This window comes from Pogona vitticeps, chromosome 5 (genome assembly GCF_051106095.1).
Source record: "Pogona vitticeps strain Pit_001003342236 chromosome 5, PviZW2.1, whole genome shotgun sequence".
Classification (NCBI taxonomy): Eukaryota; Metazoa; Chordata; class Lepidosauria; order Squamata; family Agamidae; genus Pogona; species Pogona vitticeps.
In genome coordinates this window covers 26,022,056-26,045,360 of record NC_135787.1, presented here as the reverse complement: position 1 = coordinate 26,045,360, position 23,305 = coordinate 26,022,056, and the positions used below count along the sequence as shown (strand labels likewise).

General features: G+C 39.3%; 1 long non-coding RNA gene across 1 annotated transcript in view; it reads right to left on the bottom strand.

The window, feature by feature from the left end:
* The window catches only part of LOC144583198 (uncharacterized), a 49,509-nt gene that overhangs the window by 14,573 nt on the left and 11,631 nt on the right, over positions 1-23,305 (bottom strand). The window contains exons 3-6 of the long non-coding RNA XR_013536863.1: positions 16,961-17,146; positions 16,243-16,327; positions 14,478-14,558; positions 12,261-12,327 (exon numbers count right to left, since the gene is read on the bottom strand). This is a non-coding gene — a long non-coding RNA (uncharacterized LOC144583198). The remainder of the gene's footprint in view (positions 1-12,260; positions 12,328-14,477; positions 14,559-16,242; positions 16,328-16,960; positions 17,147-23,305) is intronic.

Sequence of the window (23,305 nt, the reverse complement as noted above, 5' to 3'; positions counted from 1 at the left end):
GTTTTATTGTCATTGTCTATTATTTTATTATTTTCAAATTAAATTTTATAGTTCATAGCTTCCTCATATACAATGTCATATCGCAAAAATATCATTTTGCCAGTGATGAAAAATACCACATAAGGATTCCAGTTTTTTAGATCTAAATCTACAACGGAATTCTCATCAGCTTTGCTAACATTGTATGAATTACTGGATAGCTCAGTGGTTTAGAGGCTGGAAGTTTGTGTCCCCACTGTGCCTCCCTGACAGGGGCTGTACTCAATTATCTATAGGGTCCTTTCCAACTGCATTTCTAAAATGATGATGGTGGTGATGATGATGATTTTCTACCAAGTTTCCATGGACGACAGAAGTATATAATGACAGTAATAAATAACTTTGATGACTGCTGGTAATATCATGAGAAGACTGATATTAAACAAACACAGAGGTAATATTCAGGAGTTGACAGGCAATTCCTGAGCACAGTAGTCAGCTTCTTTTTGCCATTTGACAACAGGGACGATCTCTACTCTTGCCAGTATTGTGTATGCTACTACGCCTAGAGCAAATGTCAGAAGGTGATATGATAGGATCTTAACTGACATTTATGTGCAGAAATCCCCAGTGGTGGAACTTTCGTTGTTTCACGACTGGAAAGAAAATGTAAGAAAGTATTCTTGGGTAAAGAGTCAGAACTTCATTAACTACAACAAACAAGGTCTGCAATGAGCTTAAAATATACAAGGGCTGAGTGTATGCACCCTGTTGCTATGTGAGGCTGCTGGGAAGTCTCCCAACGGTCTCCTGCTGGGCAATGCCACCCTGGCTCAAAACAGATCAAATAACTTGCTGATCCTCTCCTTTCATCACCTGGCTGCCATGAAGGTGAGCCAAGGAGCGCCTGTCCTCTTCAGTCTTCCCTCACTAGCCATCACTTGATATACTAAAGGTTCTATGGGCAAAGAGATGCTCCCTTCTCAAACTCCTTTAAGACAACCAGAATGAAGAGGCAGGGCAAATGACTCTTCAATATAAAGTGCCTCATGGTACTCACCAGAGTATGATAACTCACCTTGTTGGATGTCTATGCTACTTTCCAACTCTGGTAATCTAAGTGGCAGCACACTACGATCTTTTTGTGCTTGTATTCAAGATACAAACCCAAAATTGCTACTCAGGCCACCATAAAATGGCTAAGTAACCCCTTATTTCTGCATTGAGAAGGATGGGTGTGATGACTGAGATTGCCTCACAGAGCACTCACTCTGTGTATCTCATCAACTGAACATCCACCATGAAAGGTGTTCCAATATGATCCCAAATAGCCTTCCTCATCTCATGGGAATAAGACAAAACCACCCTTATGAAGAGACAAAAGCATGACACATATCTTAAAGAATGCTATGGCCAAAATTTAACTGGATAAAAATCAAACACACATAAGAAAAATCACATTGCCATTTTTTGTCTATTTTCAGTTTCTTTTCATACATTCAAGAATGTGGCCATTTCATGTGCCTTAATTTGTTGTATTGGTCATCTCTTGGACCAATGTTGTAGCTGTTTACATAACATTTCAAGCAGTTCTAACGATTTTCAGCATATTGTTGGAATCCCCGGCCACATCATATTAAGCCCATAGAGGATTTAAAGGTTCTTGCACTATGGGAGGTGTTGTTGTTGTTGTTGTTTAGTTGTTAAGACATGTCCAACTCTTCGTGACCCCATGGAGCAGAGCACACCAGGCCCTCCTGTCTTCCACTGCCTCCTGGAGTTGGGTCAAATTCATGTTGGTAGCTTCAATGACACTGTACATCCATCTCGTCTCCTCCAGCACTACAATTCAAAAGCATAAATTCTTTGGTGGTCAGCCTTCTTTATGATCCAGCTCTCACTTCCATACATCGCTACTGGAAAAACCATAGCTTTGACTATGTGGACCTTTGTCGGTAAGGTGATGTCTCTGCTTTTTAAGATGCCGTCAAGGTTTGTCATCGCTTTCCTCCCAAGAAGCAGGTGTCTTTTAATTTCGTGGCTGCTGTCACCATCTGCAGTGATCATGGAGCCCAAGAAGGTAAAATCTGTCACTGCCTCTGGACTGCAGTTCTCATCAGTTATAGCCAGTAGAGGCAAAGATGATGGATGATGGTTCAATCCAGCAGCATGTGGAAGGCTAAAAATTAGCCACCCCCTAGGTTAGAGCTATTGGTTAAAGTAAACATAGAGCTGAGCAAGATAACTGCATCCATAGTCTTTAAGAAGAAGTAATTAACAATTGGTTAGTGCAGGTGGACTTATTTAGTCACTGCCTAAGTGACAAGAAGGACACAGCCTTGTGGAATTAACTCCTATGTGGTAAACCACTAATTTGATTGGTTGGAGGTAGTATAAATTAAGAGGCTGGTTAGTGTGCCCTTCACAGTTCTATTTTGATTGTCATGCTTACGTTCTGTCTGTTTGACTGCTGAATGCCTAGGTTTATGTTCCTGTGAGCACTATGTAAATATGTACAGCAAGTAAATATTATCTGCACTTATTCCTGGTGTCTTCCTGTGTGCCTTACTACACTAGAGCTTCTGGTCCAAACCTTTGTAAGGAGAAAATCTTCTGCTATGATTTTAAATGCTAACACATAGAAAAGAAACATAAATGGAGGATGGGTTTTATACATACAATTGTGCCCTGAATGTTTCCATCCTTGGGATTCTAATATGTTATTAAGAGCAAAGGAGATATCAAGACAAAATGCTAATAGTATTTCTGCTGACAGTCTCGGGTAAAGATATTCAGCATTTTCATGGCTTGATGTGAATAGATTCACAGTATCCAGAATATACCAAAGGGACTTTTCATTTCAGCAAAACAATAAATTATTTTATATTTGGACAGATTGAGATGATGAAAAAGGCTGCCTCCTCATTTTTTCTGAAATGTCTGAAGCTCAAGATTTTCTAAGTAATAACTTGCCAAAATCCATTTTGCACATAGTAAGTTGGTCTAAGTAGCATTTTACTCATTTTGGGAGAAGGGGAAAATAAATAGTTGTGACTATCATGTAGTAGCGGGCATGGAAGAACAAAATTTTCACCAAATTTATTGCCACTAAATTTGCTGTATAATTGGGGCAGGGGGAGGATCCCACCCTGAACCACTGGAAAGCTCAGTGGTTTAGGGATTTGGATGCAGAGTCAGAGGTTGCGAATTTGATTCTCCGCTGTGCCTCCTTGGCAGGGGCTGGACTCAATGATCCATAGAATCCTTTCTAGCTCTGCAGTTCTAAGATGATAATGATGACTCCAAAGTCTTCAGCCGAAACAAAGACTTTGCTCCTGAAACTTCCTGTAAATAAGAACACCTGACTGACCTTACTAGCCTATTTAGATCCAGAATGAGGGTATAAAAGCAAAGATTTTGTTGTTGTTTAGTTGTTTAGTCATGTCCGACTCTTTGTGACCCCATGGACCAGAGCACGCCAGGCCCTCCTGTCTACCACTGCCTCCCGGAGTTGGGTTAAATTCATGTTGGTCGCTTTGATGACACTGCCCAACTATCTCATCCTCTGTTGTCCCCTTCTCCTCCTGCCTTCACACTTTCCCAACATCAGTGCCTTTTCCAGGGAGTCTTCTCTTCTCATGAGATGGCCAAAGTATTGGAGCCTCAGCTTCAGGATCTGTCCTTCCAGTGAGCACTCAGGGTTGATTTCCTTCAGAATGGATAGGTTTGCTCTCCTTGCAGTCCAGGAGAGTCTCAAGAGCCTCCTCCAACACCAACATTACCTCATTGCTAAAAAGTGCATATATTGTTTTGTGATCAGATAAAGGCATGTCATAGAGATCATAGGGAAGGGCACTTGGGTGGGGTATTTTAGGTAAAGGTAAAGGTTCCCCTTGACAGTTTTTGTCCAGTCATGTTCGACTCTAGGGGGCGGTGCTCATCCCCGTTTCCAAGCCATAGAGCCAGTGTTTTGTCCGAAGACAATCTTCCGTGGTCACATGACCAGTGCGACTTAGACACGGAACGCTGTTACCTTACCACCGAGATGGTGCCTATTAATCTATTCGCATTTGCATGCTTTCGAACTGCTAGGTTGGCGGGAGCTGGGACAAGTGACGGGCGCTCACTCCGTCACATGGATTTGATCTTACGACTGCTTGGTCTTATGACCCTGCAGCACAGGCTTCTGAGGTTTAGCCCACAGCGCCACCACCTATTTTAATATGCATCAATTAATTTTAATGAAGTAAATATGTCATTGACCAAAAAAGTTTCATGAAAAAGATATTGTACAAGCAGTTTTTGCAGGTTTCTTGTCATCTTTCACATGCATGGACACATGACCAAGTGTCCAACTCAGCATACAATGGGGACACATAGCAGCTAGCACAATTGTATATACCACTTGCACAATAAATGGTATATACAATTTACAGTGCACAATCCTGAAAGAATTCTGGCCAATGGATACAGTGCCATCCTCAGTCATTGGGTAGAAGTCTCCTTTATTCAGCATAGGGGACAAATTTCATTTATAGAGCATTCCTGTCAAGGTGTGAAACTTTGGTCACATAGAGTGTAGAAAAAAGTGGTATAGAAAAAGCAGTCCTGCAAATGTACATTGTTTAAAAAAAAACAACAAGATTGAAGAGCAGTTTACTGAAAGTCATTGTTAAATAATTAACCAGCTCTCCAGCCAAATATGGAAACAAGGTCATTATATGAAAACCTCGCTTTGCAAAATAATTTTTTTCCATTGGTGACAATTGAACATAGGTGTATATATGTTGCAATCTGTTAATAGAGCCTCATGGCACAGTGGTTAATCCACTGTACTGCAGCCAAAACTACGCTCATGACTTGGGGTTCAATCTCAGGTATCCAGCTCAAGCTTGATTCAGCCTTCCAGCCTTCTGAGGTCGGTAAAATGGGTACCCAGGTTAATAATAATAATAATAATAATAATAATAATAATAATAATAATAATAATAATAATAATAATAATAATAATAATAATAATAATAATAATAATAATAATAATAATAATAATAATAATAATAATAATCAGTATGTTTTGCTTTTTGCTTTATGTTTTTTAATATATACAGAGATTGCAGTTTTCATATCCAATAATTTGCATTCTCTGTAGTTATTATATTCTGTTTTCACAGTACCTTGGTATACTAGATCCTTTATTTTATATGCCTTTATTCCTCAAGGCTTTGCAAATGTTAGTAACAACGATAATGCTTATCATCATGGTGTCCGCCTGCTGGATTTTGGCTTACATTTAGAATTACTTCATGTGTGTTCTTAAAATGCTAAGAGACTACAAGAGTATTTATCTTTAATATATTCTTATTTTTAAGAACTCTGATATTTTCTTTAATATACTTGTATTCTTATTTTTAAGAATTCTGATATTTTAGCGATGTATTATTTGTTTTTTCCCCAATATGACTTCTTTAGGCTATAAGCGTTTTAATTATTGGAATTTAATTAATTATTTATTTTATTTATTTATTTGATTTGTACCCCGCCTATCTGGACCAATGGACCACTCTAAATATACTTTTTGATATTTTTATTGTACCTTTTATGCTACCATATTTTGGATTGAAATCTGACTGAAGTATCTGCCGGAAACTTAAGTTTAGTTTTAATATATTTTTAAGTATTTGTGCCTAGAGTTTTTCATAGTTGTGAAAACTTTGGATGTTTTTCAACAACTCAGAAGTATTCTTGTGCTTATGAAACATAGAAGCAATATACCGGTAGATTTAAAAAAACTTGTAGAATTAGACAACCAGAAGTTGTCTGTAATTATTGCAATGATGGAAATACTTGCACTTTGATACCCAGATGAGTTTTAATATGATTGAAAATAATTGTCAGATTTCATTCTGGAATTAACCTGCAATTGGGATAAATGCCAGCTGTGATAAACATTATTATTATTTCCCTGGAGGTCTGTAAAGTTGTGTAGGACTCATAGGGAGAAGTTCAGGTGTAAGACACCCTGTCCCACACCACATCAGTGTGCTGTGGTCAGAATCCCTCCATGAGGGGGCTATGAAGTGCACCATGGTGGGATTCCTGCAACTACGTCTGCACTCAGATGGGGCAGGAACAATGGCCATCTTTGAGCTTGCCCCACCCCCAGCATAGCAATGCAGGATTGCACTGCATGCACAAGACTTCATGTTGTGCAAATGGTTGTGTTCATAAATCAAAACCAACCTTCTACTTACAAATAGCAACATCTGCACAAGCAGCATGATTTTGTGTTAGAACATTAGGGGGGGGGACTTCCTGATCAGAGGAATCTCAAGGGAATACTGAACAACATGCACAGCTATAGCATCGAAGTAACTGTGCTTGAACTCTTCCATGTAACAAAATAAGGGCTATTCCAGGAGTGGACAACTGTGGCCTTCTGTACATTGTTGGTCCAAAAATTCCATCAGCTCTAGCCACTACAAGCCAAAAATCTCTGAGAGTTCAATTTGCTTATCTCAGGCTCTTACAATCTATGCAAATTGTAGTGTGTTTTTTTTGTTAGAAAGGCAGTGTGATATAGAAAGACAGATATAAATGTAATAAATTAACAAATAAATAAAATCCACGGTATGAAATAAGATAGTATTCCTTTAAGGCACTCTTATCAGCTGAAAGCACTAGCAGGAAAACGGCTTGGGAAAATAAGTTGAATAATTGTGGGTACAAAACAGTTCAGGGACTTACATCTGCCTCTTTAACTCAAGATATCAATTTCCTTCATCCACCATGTTATATGGACTTCCACCAAAGTAAGCTAGGCAAATTTATCGTAGTCAATAATGTTCTGTTAAAAGATACATCCTTTATGAAGGTAATCGGCAATTATAGTTATGCTTTGGAATCTTGACACAAAGTTGGCCTGAAACATATAATATCTCCATATTTTATTGTGCTCTGCAGAAGAATAGGCCTAAATATAGTTTTCTTTTATTTTAACTCCTCAGGCAGAAATCAGTACTTTCCTTGCCCTGAAAATGAAAGCTGGTTATGGAAATTGTTCAAGAGACCTTCTTAACCTTCAACCTATGTTTCTGAAGTTTTGCAGACAAGGGGGTATCTGTTCCTGCTTGTATTTTCTTTCAAGAATTAATTCCGTAAAGAACTTTCACACCTTAATTGAGAACCAACTCAAGTCAAAACTTGAGTCATAAATGAAGCTGTGGCTGCAGAGAACAGCCGATCAGAAGTAAATAAAGATACAACATGGCAAATTATGCTGGCTCAATAACTACCCTCTATAAAAAGACCCTGAGTGCTCACTCTGCACCTGGTAAAGCTTCTAGTACATTTCTAGAGGATTTACAGCTATCAAGCATATGAGGTGGCAGTAGCTGGATCTCTTTCTCCAGCCTTGTTCTGAAAGCATGTCAGCATAGAAGATAGAAAGCATATGCGATATGTGGTCCAAAGACTTTACAACTAAGAGACACATGCAATAGTCTTCAGATTATAAAAAATGATAAAGCCCATTGTTTCTGCCTCTTTTGACCCAAACCATCTCCCCACCTCTGACCCCATGCAGTTTACTAAGCCTGAAGCCACGACTTCCAAACTCAGAGTAATATATACTTATTATAATTCTGGAATATTATCTAAACGCATCTATCAAGAAAACATTACGGCACTCAAATGAACATAATAAATGGACAAAGAAAGAGGTTTTTACTCTCAGTATGGACCGTATATCCAGACATTCAAAACAAGGTTAACATGTGAGATGGGGAGTGTTCTAGCTCTACCTCATCCTTTGTCACTCTCCATGTGTGGAGAGGAACTATCTGAAGAGGCAAGCCTCTGCTACAGAAGGAAATTTTCAGTGCAATCCAGGACCCTGAATTGTCAGGGTCCTGGATTGTATGGATAGTCTCCACATGTAATATTGACTATTGTTTTATATACATATGGAGAGCAACAACAGACAGCAGTAAAGCTAGCATGCTCTTCTCCTCATATGGTTGTTGTTATGTATCATCAGCTGGAAATGACTTATAGCAATCCTAATAGGGCTTCAAGGTGAGATATTTAAAGACTGTTTTTACTCGCTCCATATCCCCAGTGAGTTTCCATGATTGAGCAAGGATCTGGACCCAAAACTCCTGAATCCTAGTCTGTCACTCTATACGCAACACCACAAGGCATATCCATACTCATATAGGTTTTTTTTTATCTTTATTCACAGTGAAATTGATGAAATGAAGCAAGACAAGAACCGTTTATTGATTGAATAAAGGTAAAGGTTCCCCTTGACATTTAGTCCAGTCGTGTCTGACTCTAAGGTGTGGTGCTCATTCCCGTTTCCAAACCATAGACAGTTTCCATGGTCATGTGGCCAGCGTGACTAGACAGAGAACGCTGTTACCTTCCCACTGAGGTGGTACCTATTTATCTACTTGCATTTTTACATGCTTTTGAACTGCTAGGTTGGCAGGAGCTGGGACCAGCAAAGGGAGCTCACTCCGTCGCATGGATTCGATCTTACAATTGCTGGTCTTCCGACCTTGCAGCACAGAGGCTTCTGCCGTTTAACCCGCAGCACTACCACGTCCCTTTATTAATTGACTACCCATCACAATTTTGACTCCCACTCAATCTATACAGACAGTGGGATTTTTGTTTGTGTAAAACCAGCATTTCATGCAGGTCCAAAACAAAAACAAGAACAGTGGTTCCCTGATTGGGAATTATCTCCATCAATACAGAGAGGTGACTAGTTTAACATCATGACTTTGCTCACCTGAGCAGGGACATATCTGAAGAGGGAAGGAGGAGGCTCTATGTATGAGCAAGAGCCCAGATTTTCCAGCAGAAAGCTTTCCTCTTCATATTTGTCTCTGCTTGAGCAGAACAATGGAGGGTCAGAGCTAGCCTCTGCCTGTTAGCATGTTGATGATTCCCATTTAAATAATTGCTGAATACGGCTACTGCTATTTAAAGACAAGCTGGATTCATGCCTTAGCCTACACAACAGGATAGTCTGTTTCAGACTATGAAAGAAAAATTTCAAAGGTTTTTGTACTTATTGCTCCAAAATAGCATCCTTTACCAACAGTCTCTTCAACCAGAATAATTTAGCATCTTTCCACTAAATATTTTTATAGAATCATAGAACTGTACAGCTAGACATCTGGGTCATCAGGTTAAATTCTTTGCCAAAGCAAGAAATGTACAGCTAAAGCATCCCTGTCGTTCTAGCCTATGTTATAAGCCTCCCAACAAAGAAGAGTCCACCTCCTCCATTTCTGTCCCTGCTTCCACACACCTCTCTGAATACAATGCCATGAAGAATTGCTTCAAACCAAGCTGGACTACTTGAAATGCTTTAATGGGAAAACAAAGGAATTATTCTCATGCAAAATATCATTTAGAAAATATGTTCACAACAATTCTTAGTATCTTCTTGATCAATGTTTCCAACTATTCAATTCAGGAAAGAAGTATAAATTCTGCATAGGTAAAATAGGTTTTGTGCACGTTTTCATTAAGATTCTGGAGCTCTTGGATTATGTTTTGTAAATAAGTCAGTTTCCTAGCCAGAGATTAAGGTAAATTCTTCTAAGGACTGAAAGTTGACTTACAGCATTAAGAAGGATTAATGTTTAGCTGTGCCGAAGCTGAAGCACTAGGTTAGCATGTTTACGCAGCACTGTAGATCACAATTAATCCAAAATTAGTATAAAAGATCAACAGCAACTGCTCTTGCATGCCAGCTTGGCTTAGTCCTAAAATCAAGACTTACTTCAGGGGCAAGCTGTGTGCAAAGTTGTGTATGCCGGCCCTAATAGATTTAAAGCTTGCAAAGCAATCTGTGCATTTTAAACATTAAGCATCTATGCCCTCCACTTTAAAAATGGCACTCATCATATCAGATTGGACCCCTTTGCTGTTTTCCTTGTGTTTCACACCCATTTGCAAGAAATGTGCCACATCACAATTAAAGAAAAAAAAGCAAATAAAAGATATTGGGTGGGGCTAGTTAATAGGAATTGTTTATTCTTTTTAACCAAATACATGTAGTCTATCTACTACACTCGGTGTAGTTCCAAGTAATTGTATAGAACAACAAACCTGTTCTCCTAATTTCAAAATAAGGGCAAAATCAACCAGCACTTTCTCAGATGGATTGAAATCTAATATAATGCATATGAAATGTGCAGGAGAAGACCAGATAGAGCTTCTGTTATACAGTGTTAAAACAGAATAGGAATTTCACAATGTCTGTTCCACCTGTTACAAATAATAGCAAAAAATAAACATATATACACATTTCTTATATACACATTCAGTCACCCTGTAGAGTTGTTTGCCATTTTTACAAGAATTAAATTGAATGAATGGCCCACCAGTAGCTATTATTAACACAGCCCAAAATGTAACCCTGATTTTCAGAATCACAGTTTAGACACTAAGAATCTTGGAAAGAAATAATATTGCTTGAGAATTTCTCCAAGGACACTGACTGACCACCATCAACAGAAAGAATATAGTGTTAAATGAACTGTTGGTAGAGGTCAGGATGGCTACTCATATGTATTTATTTTCAAATGTGGATGGATTGTTGGTACCAAAGTGGGTTATTCTGAGGGTAACACATGACATTTAAGAACATGTATTTCTACACAGCTATTAAGGACCCATTAGGACACCACTCAAGTCTTGAGGGAAATGTGTATTGTGTAACTAGCAGTACATAGCAGTGGCAGTGCTATATAAAAACATAGCAATGCCAGCATGATTTCTGTGTCAAAAAAGGACACAGAGACCAAATTTCCTACTTGGTTTAAAGCCAGACGTCTGCCTTTCATTACCTTGCATTCCACTATCATCCATAGTCAGTCAATTCCTCTTTACTGTGGTCTGTATCCCCACAAAGTGTTTTATGATCCTAAGCCAGATAATCCAGGTAAGGAATAGATCATCAGCCCCACCAATCATGCTTTTACTGGAATATTGTATATTGCTGTTTCTCCTGCAAATTAAGCTAGAAAAAAAAACTGGGACAGCTTGTGTGTCATACAGGTAGCAAGCACTCATCTTTAATGCCCAGCACTAGAAGAAAGCAGGATGAAGTGACCCCCCCAAAAAAAAACACCTCATCTGGATTCCCTTGAACATTATAGCAAGAACTAGGGTCTGTATGACATTTTTACCAGCTGTGTGCTTTAAGGCAGATGACTACAATCTTGATACAAAATTTGGAGTATTCAGAAGTGGTTTACCATTCCCTTCTTCTGGGAGCATCCTCCGGTTATGCAGCTTGCCCATGGCCACACAGGCTGGCTCTTCTTTTCAGGGGGGAATTTAATTCTCAGTCTCTAGCTCTGCAGCCAGATACCTAAACCACTGAGCTATCCAGCCAGACATATACAGTATATCTCAAAACAGTCCCAGATCTGTTATTCACCTCTGTCCTCATGCTTCCATATCTCATACCACAGCAGCTACTGTTGCTATCACCTCCCCCCAAACCAGCATTATTGCTTGCTTGCTTGCCTGCCTGCATAACCTGAATACTTCCCCTGTAAAAAAAAGCATTAGCCACAAACTGGCCAGTGCATTTTCACACATCTTGTTGTGGCTGTCACATCTTTACAGAATGTGTTCTCAGGGTAAATAACAGGACAGTGAAGAGAAGTAGCTGAGAGAGACAGCAGCAAGGAAGAAGGGCTGTTAGTGATGGCAACCCTCTTTGGGGCACCTTTTTTAAATTCACGATTCAAAATGAAAACAAACCAAAATGTGCTGCTTAACGCTTCAAAGCACTTAAAGCATTATCTGAATACAGACAGAGCACAGACAGAGTTCTGACTCCTGTCCTCTGAAGATGCCAGCCACAGAGACCGGCAAAATGTTAGGAAGAAGAACCTCAAGAATATGGCCAGACTACAGATCCCGGCTGTGAAAGTCTTTAGGAATACATTCTCTGAGTAGTTTATAATTTAAATGCCCAGGCTACACATTGCCCCAGCCCAGCAAGCTGAGTATTCAATTTACTGGCCTCAGAAGGATGGAAGATTTAGTCAACCTCAAGCCAACTACCTGAATCCACAGAGTATTCACTGCAGTACTGCAATTTAACCACTGTGCCATGAGGCCCCTAGAGGCCAATGAAGGTTCTAGAAGCCAAAGAGCACCACTTACTCTTCCTCTATTAAAGTCCCTTTTGGTCTACAGTTTCTGTGGATCTGCCACTGTATTATTCAAGGTGAAAGATAAGCACTTACTTCCCGGCTTTCAGTGTTTCAGACTCTTAATATTCTTTTCTGCTGTGTCAGCTGCATGCTCTGGCACCTGAGTCATGTAAGCAACACGGGAAAAGATTAGAAAACATTTTTGAACAAAACATACACCATGGCACAGAACATCAAAAGAAAAATTGCACACAACAAGCCTTTTTGACAATTGACAGGAAAACAGGAAAAAAGAGCAAAATTAGCTGCCATAAAGGCAACAATGTTAATACAAATATTCCTTTATAGGTCTCTCTTTCCTTCTTTTTGTTTTTTACCTCTGCTAGCTGTCAAAGAGCTCAAAATGTTCTTTATCATTCTTGGTTCCCTGTAGAACTGACTAGGCCTGGGCATCCACTGTAGGTTTCACAAAGGATAGCAAGTTCTTAGCCCTTAAGCCTAGGCCTTAATCTGTTCCCTCAGGGCTTAGAATCATTTGTCTCTTTATCCTGGAAGCCTCAACTGCCACCCATACAGTTGCAGGAGAGGGGAGCAACTTATTTTCTTCTGGAGATAAATCCTCATGTGTCTCTTTGGCTTTTTTACCTAGAGACCCACACACAGGGATGCATGCAATACCCTTCCCCCTCCCTCAGCTGACCACAAGTTAGCCCACACTGTTGCCTAGGTTACCAGCTGGTCAACACCTGTTGTCCTCTCCTCCGACATTGTGCATTGCACAGCCTTTCAGCAGTTTGCACTACCAAACAGTTTCACTGCATCTGGCTCTTAACATTTGGGAATGATGGTTGGAGAGTGGAGAGGCTACCTTACCCCAGCCCAATAAAGTATATTTATAAACAAGTCAAGGTTCCACTGAGGTTTTTCTCTCCAGGTCTCAAAATGTCTCTGTGTTTGGAGACATGAAAAACATGAGGCTCTACATATTTAGGATATTAGATTCCACACTGATGCAATATTAGGACACACAGCATTTGTTGTTTCTTTTGTATTGTCAGAAGAGATAGCTGGAAATGTGATTAAACTACAAATTTGAAGTGTAAAAGTCTTGATGGTTTGTACCCTGGAATCTGAGATTTTGCACTTACTGTGCCACTTCAATAAGCAGAGTAGGATTTCTTTTTTAAAAATTATGTTCATGTTGTCAGTAGTATAAATTAGATAATGGAATCACTAGTCTCCAAGATCCAGGTATATTTATAGCAAAAGTAGATGATATTGACTGAATAAGTTGTAACTGTGATTCTCAGTGTGGTGTAGTAGGCCTAGTGATGGACTAGGGCTCAAGAGAACAGGGTTCAAATCCCCATTCAGCCATGGAAAACCACTGGGGGAGTGGAATTGGTAAAACCATTCCTTAAATATCTCCCTTCCTTTGAAAGCCCTATTACTGCTATAAGACAGTTCCATCTTGATCACATGTAACACACAAGTTACAATTAAAGTAGGCTGTACTGAATCAGTGGAACGTGAGGACGAGTTGACTCACCAAATCCCCACTGATTTAATAGGTTTACTCTTTCTTACTGTGCTAAGCAACTTACTCTGCTAGGCAACAGAATTTCAAAACTCTCTATGCTATACAATTACAGCAGTCTGATGCCATTTTACATTTGTGGCAGTATCCTCTGCAATCCTGGATTTGCAGTTTGGTGATTCCAAATTTGCAGTATGTAGGATTCCTTGCTAGGGAATTCCCTAGACTTAGTGCAGCGAGATTTCTCACAAAGAATTCAAACTACAAGTCCCAGGATTCCATAGAAGTTAAAGTGATATCAAACTGCTGCAACTGCATAGTGCACAGTTTGCTCAGTCAACTAGCTGTTCACCAAATGTGCAAGCTGTGTAAGAAAGGAAACAGGGCAAATGAACAGTTGCTGAATCCCACAGAAGTAGTTGCATCAGCAATTCAGTCAGCTGGAGTGTCAAAGTAGAAAGAAAACTGAAGCCTATCTTTCTACTAAACTCTGTCAGCAGCTGCTTCTTCCCAAGACCAGCATACAAATCTGCAGTGGGAGATGGATCAACTAGCTGCTCACCAAAAGGAAGATATATAGTTCCATCTACAGCTTGGTACACTTAATATATATATTATCCTTCAGCATCTTTTCACTGTATGATAATTTTTATTACTAAATGCATTAATTTAATTTCCACTTTAATTATAAATACACGGAAACTGTTGTGATTTTGATTATTAGTATTTTTTCCCTATTTTCCCAGAAAAAAATTAATCTGCTTTTTTCCTACCTTATTTTCTGGTCTCCTTTTCGAAACATGCATTCATTTTGGCAAGTTATGCCTCTCATACCACACTTCCATGATGGCATCCTGAAATTATGCATCATAATGTAACATTATCCTGTCTAGTGCATAATGACAATGGTAACATCACTAGGTGTTATGGTTGCTCCCACACTCCAGAATAAAGACATGAAACAGCAAATCGAATATTTCTTCTCTGTGTCATGTACATGGAATTTCAATGAGCAGCAACTTAACTATATCTACTCATGCAGGCATCCTGCAGCTTCTGCAGTTTATCCATCCTGTAATTTATCCATGTTTTATTTATATCCTGCCCCTTCTCACTACATATATGATTCATAGTATAACATGCAAGCACCATTAAGACCATAATTTTAAAATCACTGATATATAATAGAAAATAATAAAATAATCAACAATAATCAGCAGTGAGACACATGAAACACTTGATTAACTCATGAGAATGCACAAAAGTATCGCATCTGGTGTCTGAATGAAACAATAAGCAGCAAACTCAGATCTCCCACTGGGACTGAATCATGCCACATGTGGTCACCCTTGTGGGCATCACAAGCACAGCCTTCCTAAGCAATATGAAATCCTATATTGGCAGATGCTGAGGAACATTGTTCTTCAAATACTTCATCCTGTATACATTAGAAGATAGCTGGAATGACCTTCCAGATCTCTACTTTTGCTGGGAAACTCCACCTTGGATAAAAGTGAAAGATCAGTCATTTGACTGACTTGTTCTTTTTCTTGCCTGCTTTTTCTTGAAAGTATGCTTAGAAGGGAGCCCTCACCATCCCACAATAATTTCTAAATGAAACTACATTTTGTCCAAGGCAAATGAATGTCATTCCTTGAAGCATGCCAGTATAGGACATGGCGCACTATTATGAAACCTCCGTTGATTTATAATTTGATATCCAATTGGATATACAAAATACACATCTAATTTACCAAATGAGATATAGTTTATAGAAGTCCTTGCTAAAGATTGAGGTGAGAGTAATGGTAGCATACCATAAATGTAGGGAGATTCACTAGTCATTCCACCTTTCCACCCTAAGCCATACAAATTTAGAACTGACTAAAATCCTGAGGAAGTCTTGGTGATTTCTCCATAAATAATATGGCTAATTGTCCACCTGCTGAGATCTTCCAAAATGAAACGGTTGCATTTTTACTGTTGTTTAACCTGTACTCCTGTACTGTGTCTGCAAGATACTTAGCTACATTTTGGTGCTCTGAGTTTATTATGTGTTGAATACTGTATCCTTGGTGTAGCTGTCTTGTTAGGCTGGCAATTCTTCAGGCAGCATGGTAATTTAGATTTCGTTAATTCCATGCCCTCTGGCAATCTCATCTCTGCAGGGCTGACCAGACTGTAAAAGCATTTGAAGCAGTCACTTGAAGCAACATATTTTTAGGTACAGTACATTCGGGGCTTAGGGAGGATTGGGGATACTCTTTGCAGATTTGCATTTGGGTCCCACCCTTTCTCAATAATCACTGACAGAAATAGGCAATGAGTTGGACAGCAGCACAGACACCACACACACCTTGCCCTCCCATGCCAAATTAAGCCTCAATCCTGAAATCCTATGAGCTCAGTAATGAATATGCTATGTAAAGGAACCTTTAGGAAATTGCACATAGGAGCAGACTACAGATAGATTGGCATGATAAAGATTTCTGGTCACTGGCTCATTTGGATATTTGTAGGAGTGCCAAGTTTTCTCACCAGAATGCCATTATATTGTCTTCTGGTTCAGCAAGAGGGTATGTCTTCTTGATTATGTTATCTTCTCCATCAGCATATCTAGGAACTTAAAAACAAATGCACAGTTAAAGGAAAAACACTTTCAGAACAAGTTGTTGTACACCAGTTGTTCAAGTCTGTTGCTTGAAGTCCGTTGCTTCATTTATTAGCTCAGCATCCAAAATATAAACATACCATGCAGTGTGTTGGCAAATGTAAGTACCTTCGAAACTGGTTGAATGAACAGTGGGATCATGATCGTACAATAAGAATCAAAATAGAGCTATCCCAAAGCACATTCCTTAAGAAGAAAAATGTAACATGCAACAAAAGCGTTAACTGGTTGGAAAATATCCTCGGTTGTGTTTGTATATATTCTTGGTTATATTTGTACAGTATAGCGTTATGGATTTTAACATAGTCAGCTAGAGAAAAGATAAAAACATTTGAAACATGGGTTTACTGCATAATCACCACTTCACCATCACCATTACAACCACAGCTACCCAACATTCTTGGACAAAAATCTTTGCTCTCCCCACCCAAAATAAGGGAGAATGACGACAACTGGTCTATCTTCCTACTGGCAGCAAAACATAATAAACGGCAAATGCCAGGTTTCCAAAGGGCATTTCTTGAGTCTTTTCCTTTACTTTGGAGCTGAGACCAACTTTTGTAGTTTTACCGAAGAGGTACTCACCGTGTGAGAATTTGGACATGCTGTCAATTCCTTTCATGAAATTGAGGCTCCTCAAATGCTCTGTTTTCTTGCTTGAATAACTTCCTTACGGCATGCTATTTGTATTCAATCGAGTTGTGGACATTTTCAAACCTTCTTCTGTCTTTAGCATTTTCATTCCTGGTGGAAAGGCAAGCTAAGAATTCCCTGGAACAAGAGGGAGACCAACAAGGAAGTATAAAGCATATTTTAAAAGACGAATTAATTGCACAGCACAATAAATACAGCAAGCTAGAATACTTGAGCAATTCAATGGGGAGTGGGGAGGAGAGAATGTCATGAGTGATCATTTGGGACAAAATTAATGGGAAAAGAAATATTGGCTGCAGAATCTGAGATACTGGTTTGGACACAACACCATACATGTAGACCTGCCATATCCAAACACAACATAGTGATGTTGAACCATCACACTAAATGACTAAAATATTTTTCAATGTGCTTACCAGACCAATCATATTTAAATTCCAGCTCATTAAAATGCCAAGGAAAAATGAAATACCTTAACCTGGTGCCGAAGAAATGCAACCTAAATTCTAGGCAGATTTCCCTTGGGAGAGTATTGCAAAGTTGGGGCCCCATCACACAATTTTTTTATCATTATGTTTTTCTTTCATGTTTTAATTATAATTCTGTATTTTATCTTTTATGTTATCATTGTTAGCTACCTTGAATATTATTTTTAGTGGAAATACAGGGTATGAATTTAATTAAAACGGATGCAATCCAACACACACTTGTCTCATTTAACTCAATAGGGGTTGACTGTTCTAAGTACATATGGATCCAGCTTTCATTGCATTCAGCTTCTCTAGCATCAAATTGCCCCATGTGGCTGGTATTTAAGGAGTTATTATGTCTATTTCTTTAAGAAAAGGGGAAAAAAAGAAACTCATTTTCAGTTGTGTGACTGTGAAACATTACAAACGAATGTATGAATGTACAACCCTTTCACTGATGTCCTTATCAGCTTTAACAGAATGAAAGGAGGCAGGTACTAAAAAAAGGAGACTGTGTGTCTTGGATGAACATGACTAAGTGGATTTCTTTTTTACACAAAGCCAAAAAACATCTTCTTAGTTGTCATGGGCAGCACATCCGAAGCAGCCTTAATTATATACAGGTGATGGGAATTTGTCTAATGTTTTATGGTGAATCGTTGATGAGGCCTGCAGAAGAAAAATTTGTAGAAATAAAATCACCTTGACAGTAAAGCACTCAGGTCAAAATGCAAAGTAAAGTCTGTGTTCTCAGCTTTAATAAAAACAGTATGATCTGTCATCAAGGCAGCATTTTTACACATTAGGACAATGCACTCTGGGAACTCCTGCTGGGTTTCATTTGATTTTTACTAAAGCCAACAAAACAGCTTTTAGAGCTGGTAATTCATTATGACAGCAGAAAAGTTATAAAAATACACATGCTGGTCCCTTGTAAATAAACAGAATGCCCTGTGGATTTTGTGTCTTTTATGCAGAAGATAGGATAGGAATGATATATGAAGGGACAACGTCATTCTTCTGAGAGCTCACAAAAGTTTGTGAATATATTATATTCATTACAGGATTACAATTGTACAGGAATTTAAAGAACATTTTTATTTAACAGTTTATGTTAGAGGCATAAATACATAGTGCAAACAGCAATTAGAATGGTGATAGGTTTGGGGAGAATCAAAACAAATGAGACCTTGAGTCCTCAGAGATCAAACCAACAGAGCACATAAACATACTGGGTATTAAAGCTGTAGTCCTTATACTGTTCAGACTGAAGCTTAATTGCAAGGGCCACCACAGGATTGACTCCTAAGTAAATAGGCACAAGATTATGCTGCACAGTTGCTATCCTATGGAGTCAGTAGAGAGTCAGATCTACTGAAGACATTCAGATGTAACCTCCAAATAAACACCATGTTGTATTGCACTTTAAGCTGCCTCAAATTGCAAGATTCTACGTTCCTTACACCAGATGAGTATCTCCGATTCCATGAAACTGCCCAAGTGATGTACTATAGCTCAAGTCCCTTATGTTATTTGATGTAATTATGAATCAAAAAGAGACAAGATGAGAAAGGCTGCCTTCATTTGGGATATGGGGAAGATGGAGGGTGGCCATGGCAGGACTGGGGTGGAGAGTACGCAGGGTAATGTGGGAGGCCAGTGGACACCTGGCACTACTTCTGTTTCTGTTTCAGTGCCAGCCCTACCATTAAACCAAAAGTGGGCAAGGTGCAGCCATCCACACCTTGTTGAACAATAACAAAATGTGGATGGGCCACACTTTGCCCATCCCCACATTAGGTGGAAGGAAACAGCCATCTTGATTGACAGACATCCCTCCTGACTTTCCCTCAGCTAAAAGTTTTCACTCTCTTGAACCAATGCCTGGTTATTATGCCAGCTGCTCCTATACTGCAGCATTTGAATGAGCAGGAACCAGGCAGCATGCCAGTCAGTGTGCTATGGTACCTCTTGAGAGATAGAGCTGTGTGTCACATATCTGATTGATTGATTGATTGATTGATTGATTGATTGATTGATTGATTGATTGATTGATTGATTGATTGATTGATTGATTTTATATCCTGCCTATCTGGTCGGTTAAGATCACCCTGTACCCTTTTAACTAGTCTGCTGCCTTCCTTTGTATTGGAGGATATTGTGGGATCATAAAGAATTGCCATTAGATCCAACTGCCAGCACCAGCTTTCCTTTTTATCTCTCATGCAGCAAAAGGTCTTGGGTCATCTCAGCCCCCAACAATTTCAAGAAGACTCATGGTTCTTCACTCTCCCTATTCAAATATTTTATACCAGCACATCCCTCCAAATACATTCAGGGCTAAAACAGAGAGTTGGAATCACTGGGAATCTGCCAAGATCCATGCTTTACAGAGTGGACAGCTGACAAACAGCCCTGCCACCACCAGCTTTTGGGAAGGTACATCTGAGTGATGGGAGTAAGGAGAAGCTACAGCAGTCATCACTTGCTCTCTCCACACCCCCACCCTGGGAACTGGGCCCAGATGAAGAATGAGTGAGTGAGTATTGGCAGGGAAGGAAAAGATGCCAACTGAGAACATTATGATCATCCATCTCTGTCCAAAATACCACCCTACCATACCTGAAAAAACACAGCCCAATCTAATCAGGACAGGGCTTGGGTAAGAGACCGTAAAGGAATACCAGGGATCTCTAGGAAGGGCAAAGATGGACTTCTGTCTAAAATCTTGAAGAACCACTGCTGTCGGTCAGAGCAGACAATACTAGGCTAGATGGACAAGTGGTCGGATTTAGTATAAGGGAGATTCCTTACAATAGCTACTGTAGGCATATGTTCTCAAGATATACAGTGTCATGTTTGCTACTCTCCTCAAACTATTGTGCAGATTGTAAAAGGGCTGCAGACAGTTCAGTTATTAGTATTACATCTTTAATGCTAAAGCAGCATTTGCCTCCATAGGTGCAATAACATGACTGACCTTGGGTTCTGAGCAGCTTGATTCACTACGCTCCACTTGCTGCTCTGTCTCAAGCAATGACTGGCCCCACCTGAAGTTCTTCCAACAACTGTCTCTTCATGAGAGGGAATAGATGGGTGTATTCCAGGTTAATTCTATAATCTAAAAATACATAATTTTTTGTCCAAAGAAAGTTAACTGGACAACCTGTAGTTTCCTGCAGAAATGGACAGTGTAAACCTATACATATCCATTCAGAATTAGGTTCCATTGGGTTGAATGGGACTTGTCAAGCAAGGGTATATAACAGGATAGCAAACAGAGAAAATTGATGTATTTTACAGTGTTTCAAATTACTTTAGTTCAAGGGGCAAGCAGATTAAACTATGTAATACTATGTAGTACTTTTAGAATCCAGCGGGGGTGAGTGGGAATCAAAAGTCTGTTTTATATTCCACTGAGTGCCAATTTTAAAAGCATAACTGAAATATTGGGATAATGCTGAAGCAGAACTGGGAAAGTTACTTTTTGGAATATAATTTCCAGAATTCTCAGAACTATAATCCAGAAAGTAATTCAGCAGGTTCTGAATGGCAATAATTTGTTAAATATCAATAATTTCAATTTAAGCAATAAACAACACTTTTGTGCATGTGCGCATGTTCATGCATGTGCTTGCACAGAGTAAAAAGTGTGTAGATTTGTATTTTTTTCATGGCTGCTTAAAGATAAGAAGGCAAATCTCTGTAATGTTTCTATGTTGGTCAGGAAGCATGGGAAATTTTGTGTAGAGACCTATTGCACCCTTTACATCCAGAACTGCCCTGGACATTATAGGTGAACTCTGTCTTCAGGGAAATAAGGCTGGGGCCCACGAATTGCCTTTTTTAAAGTGATTTTTCCCCACTGAGTCATCTCCCAAATGGGGGACAATTACTTTTCTTCCCCTTCTTCTGAAAGAGAAAAAAAATGATGATGCTTTTTAGCTGTCAGAACATGTCAGCCAAGTAATTCATAAGGTGCTACATTAACACTCATAAAATGAAATGAAAAACAGCTTGGGTGGGTGTGTGACCTTTCACTTTGGCCAAAGGTGTGACAAACATACTGGAGGGCAAGGTAATATCCATTTTACTAGCCAAATAAATTTGAAGCAACAAGTCAAAGTGCTACGTATTCAGGACAGAGTAAATTCTATTTACAAAGCCTCCCCACTCACTTCTATAACAGAACCTTCCAATTTCTCCACCTTATATTTATTTATTTTATTTATACTATGATACTTGAGCATGCATAAATGAAACAATGAACATCAGAATCAGAATTTATGAAAGTTCCTTTTGTTACACTAAAATTCCTAGCATTCTTTAGCCAAAATGATCTGCAGTTCTTTATGAATAATGGGATATAGTTCATGGCTGAGGAGTGCAACATTTTCTTACAGGCTCTTCACAAAGGCCTTTACTACCTCGGGTCCCATTATTGGAAGAAAGGTGGTATATAAATAAAACAAACAAACCTTTCTTTTATCTGGGAAGCAGGGCTTGTCCCTTTCTTGCACAACTTCTTAGAAAAAAGAAGCTATTTGTCTTGTTATTTGTTGCCTACATAATTAAATAACTTGCTGTTGCTACTTCAAGGCACAGCCTGCTGTCCACACATTTCCGTGAATGCTATTGCTTAATTCTACTTGGCTCAGATCTCACATCAGAGCAATTGTGTCTAAACATTTCACAGCTATGTGCCTGAGACATCAAACATGCAAACAAAGTCATGCTGCCTCCTAAGTGACCAGTTACAAAAGAGTGGAAGCTAATTTGCCAAATACAGACTGATTTAAGCTTATGTTACAACAGACAAACTTTTCCTCTTAAGAGAGCACTGTTTCTAGATATAGAATCTGTGTCTCTTCTGAGCCTCTCTCTCTCCCTCTCTCTCTCTCTCTCTCTCTCTCACACACACACACACAGAGATAGAGAGAGATAGAGAGAGAGATAGAGAGGTAATGCACTGTAGTGCAGTGAAGCAGGGCAGAATAGAGGGCAGAAAGTGCCTACTCATCTCTAGTCCTCCAGTCTCTTTAGCCTCCTCTCTAGGCCTTCAATTGCAGTCATTTACTCTATTATACTGTTTCCTTTGCTCTTTGTCCCACAAGTTCACTTGCTAGTTCTTACCCACAAAATATGGCTATACAAGATGGTAAAATAGCACGTGCCAACCAGCCATATGATTGTTCTTTCTATGACTACCACTGCTCAGCAGCCACCATCTAGCCCATACAATTAAAGCAAAGTGTGATGCTTATATACCTCCCCATATCACTTAAAGCATGCTCTGGGTGGTTTACAAGTTAATTATGCAGGTTGCACATTGCCTCCCCCCCCTCCCACCCAGTGAGCTGGGTATTCATTTTACCAACTTTGGAAGGATGGAAGATTGAGTAAACCTTGAACTGGTTATCAGGGATTGAACCCCAGGTCATCAACACAGTTTTAGCTTTAGTACAGCAATTTAATCAATGTGCCACAAGGTTCTCATGTAATGTAATGGAAGAAACATGTGTTTTAGGCCTCTTTAAAAGTATTGGTTGGATTAATGACACTCCAGATTAACTAGCAACCCAGATATCAAAATACAAGTAACATAGTAGATTCTGACACGTTGCTTCTAATCTTTGTCTTCTGCTACTTCGCACTGTGGACACTGAGAGAGGTGAGGGGTACTGTGCTGGTAAAGATTGGGAGCTACCACAAGGATGAAAAAAAGGGCAACCTGAGCTACCTCATAATGCTGAACTGCTAGGGTGTGACGTAGAAGGGGACACAGGAGGTGGGAGGCAATTATGGG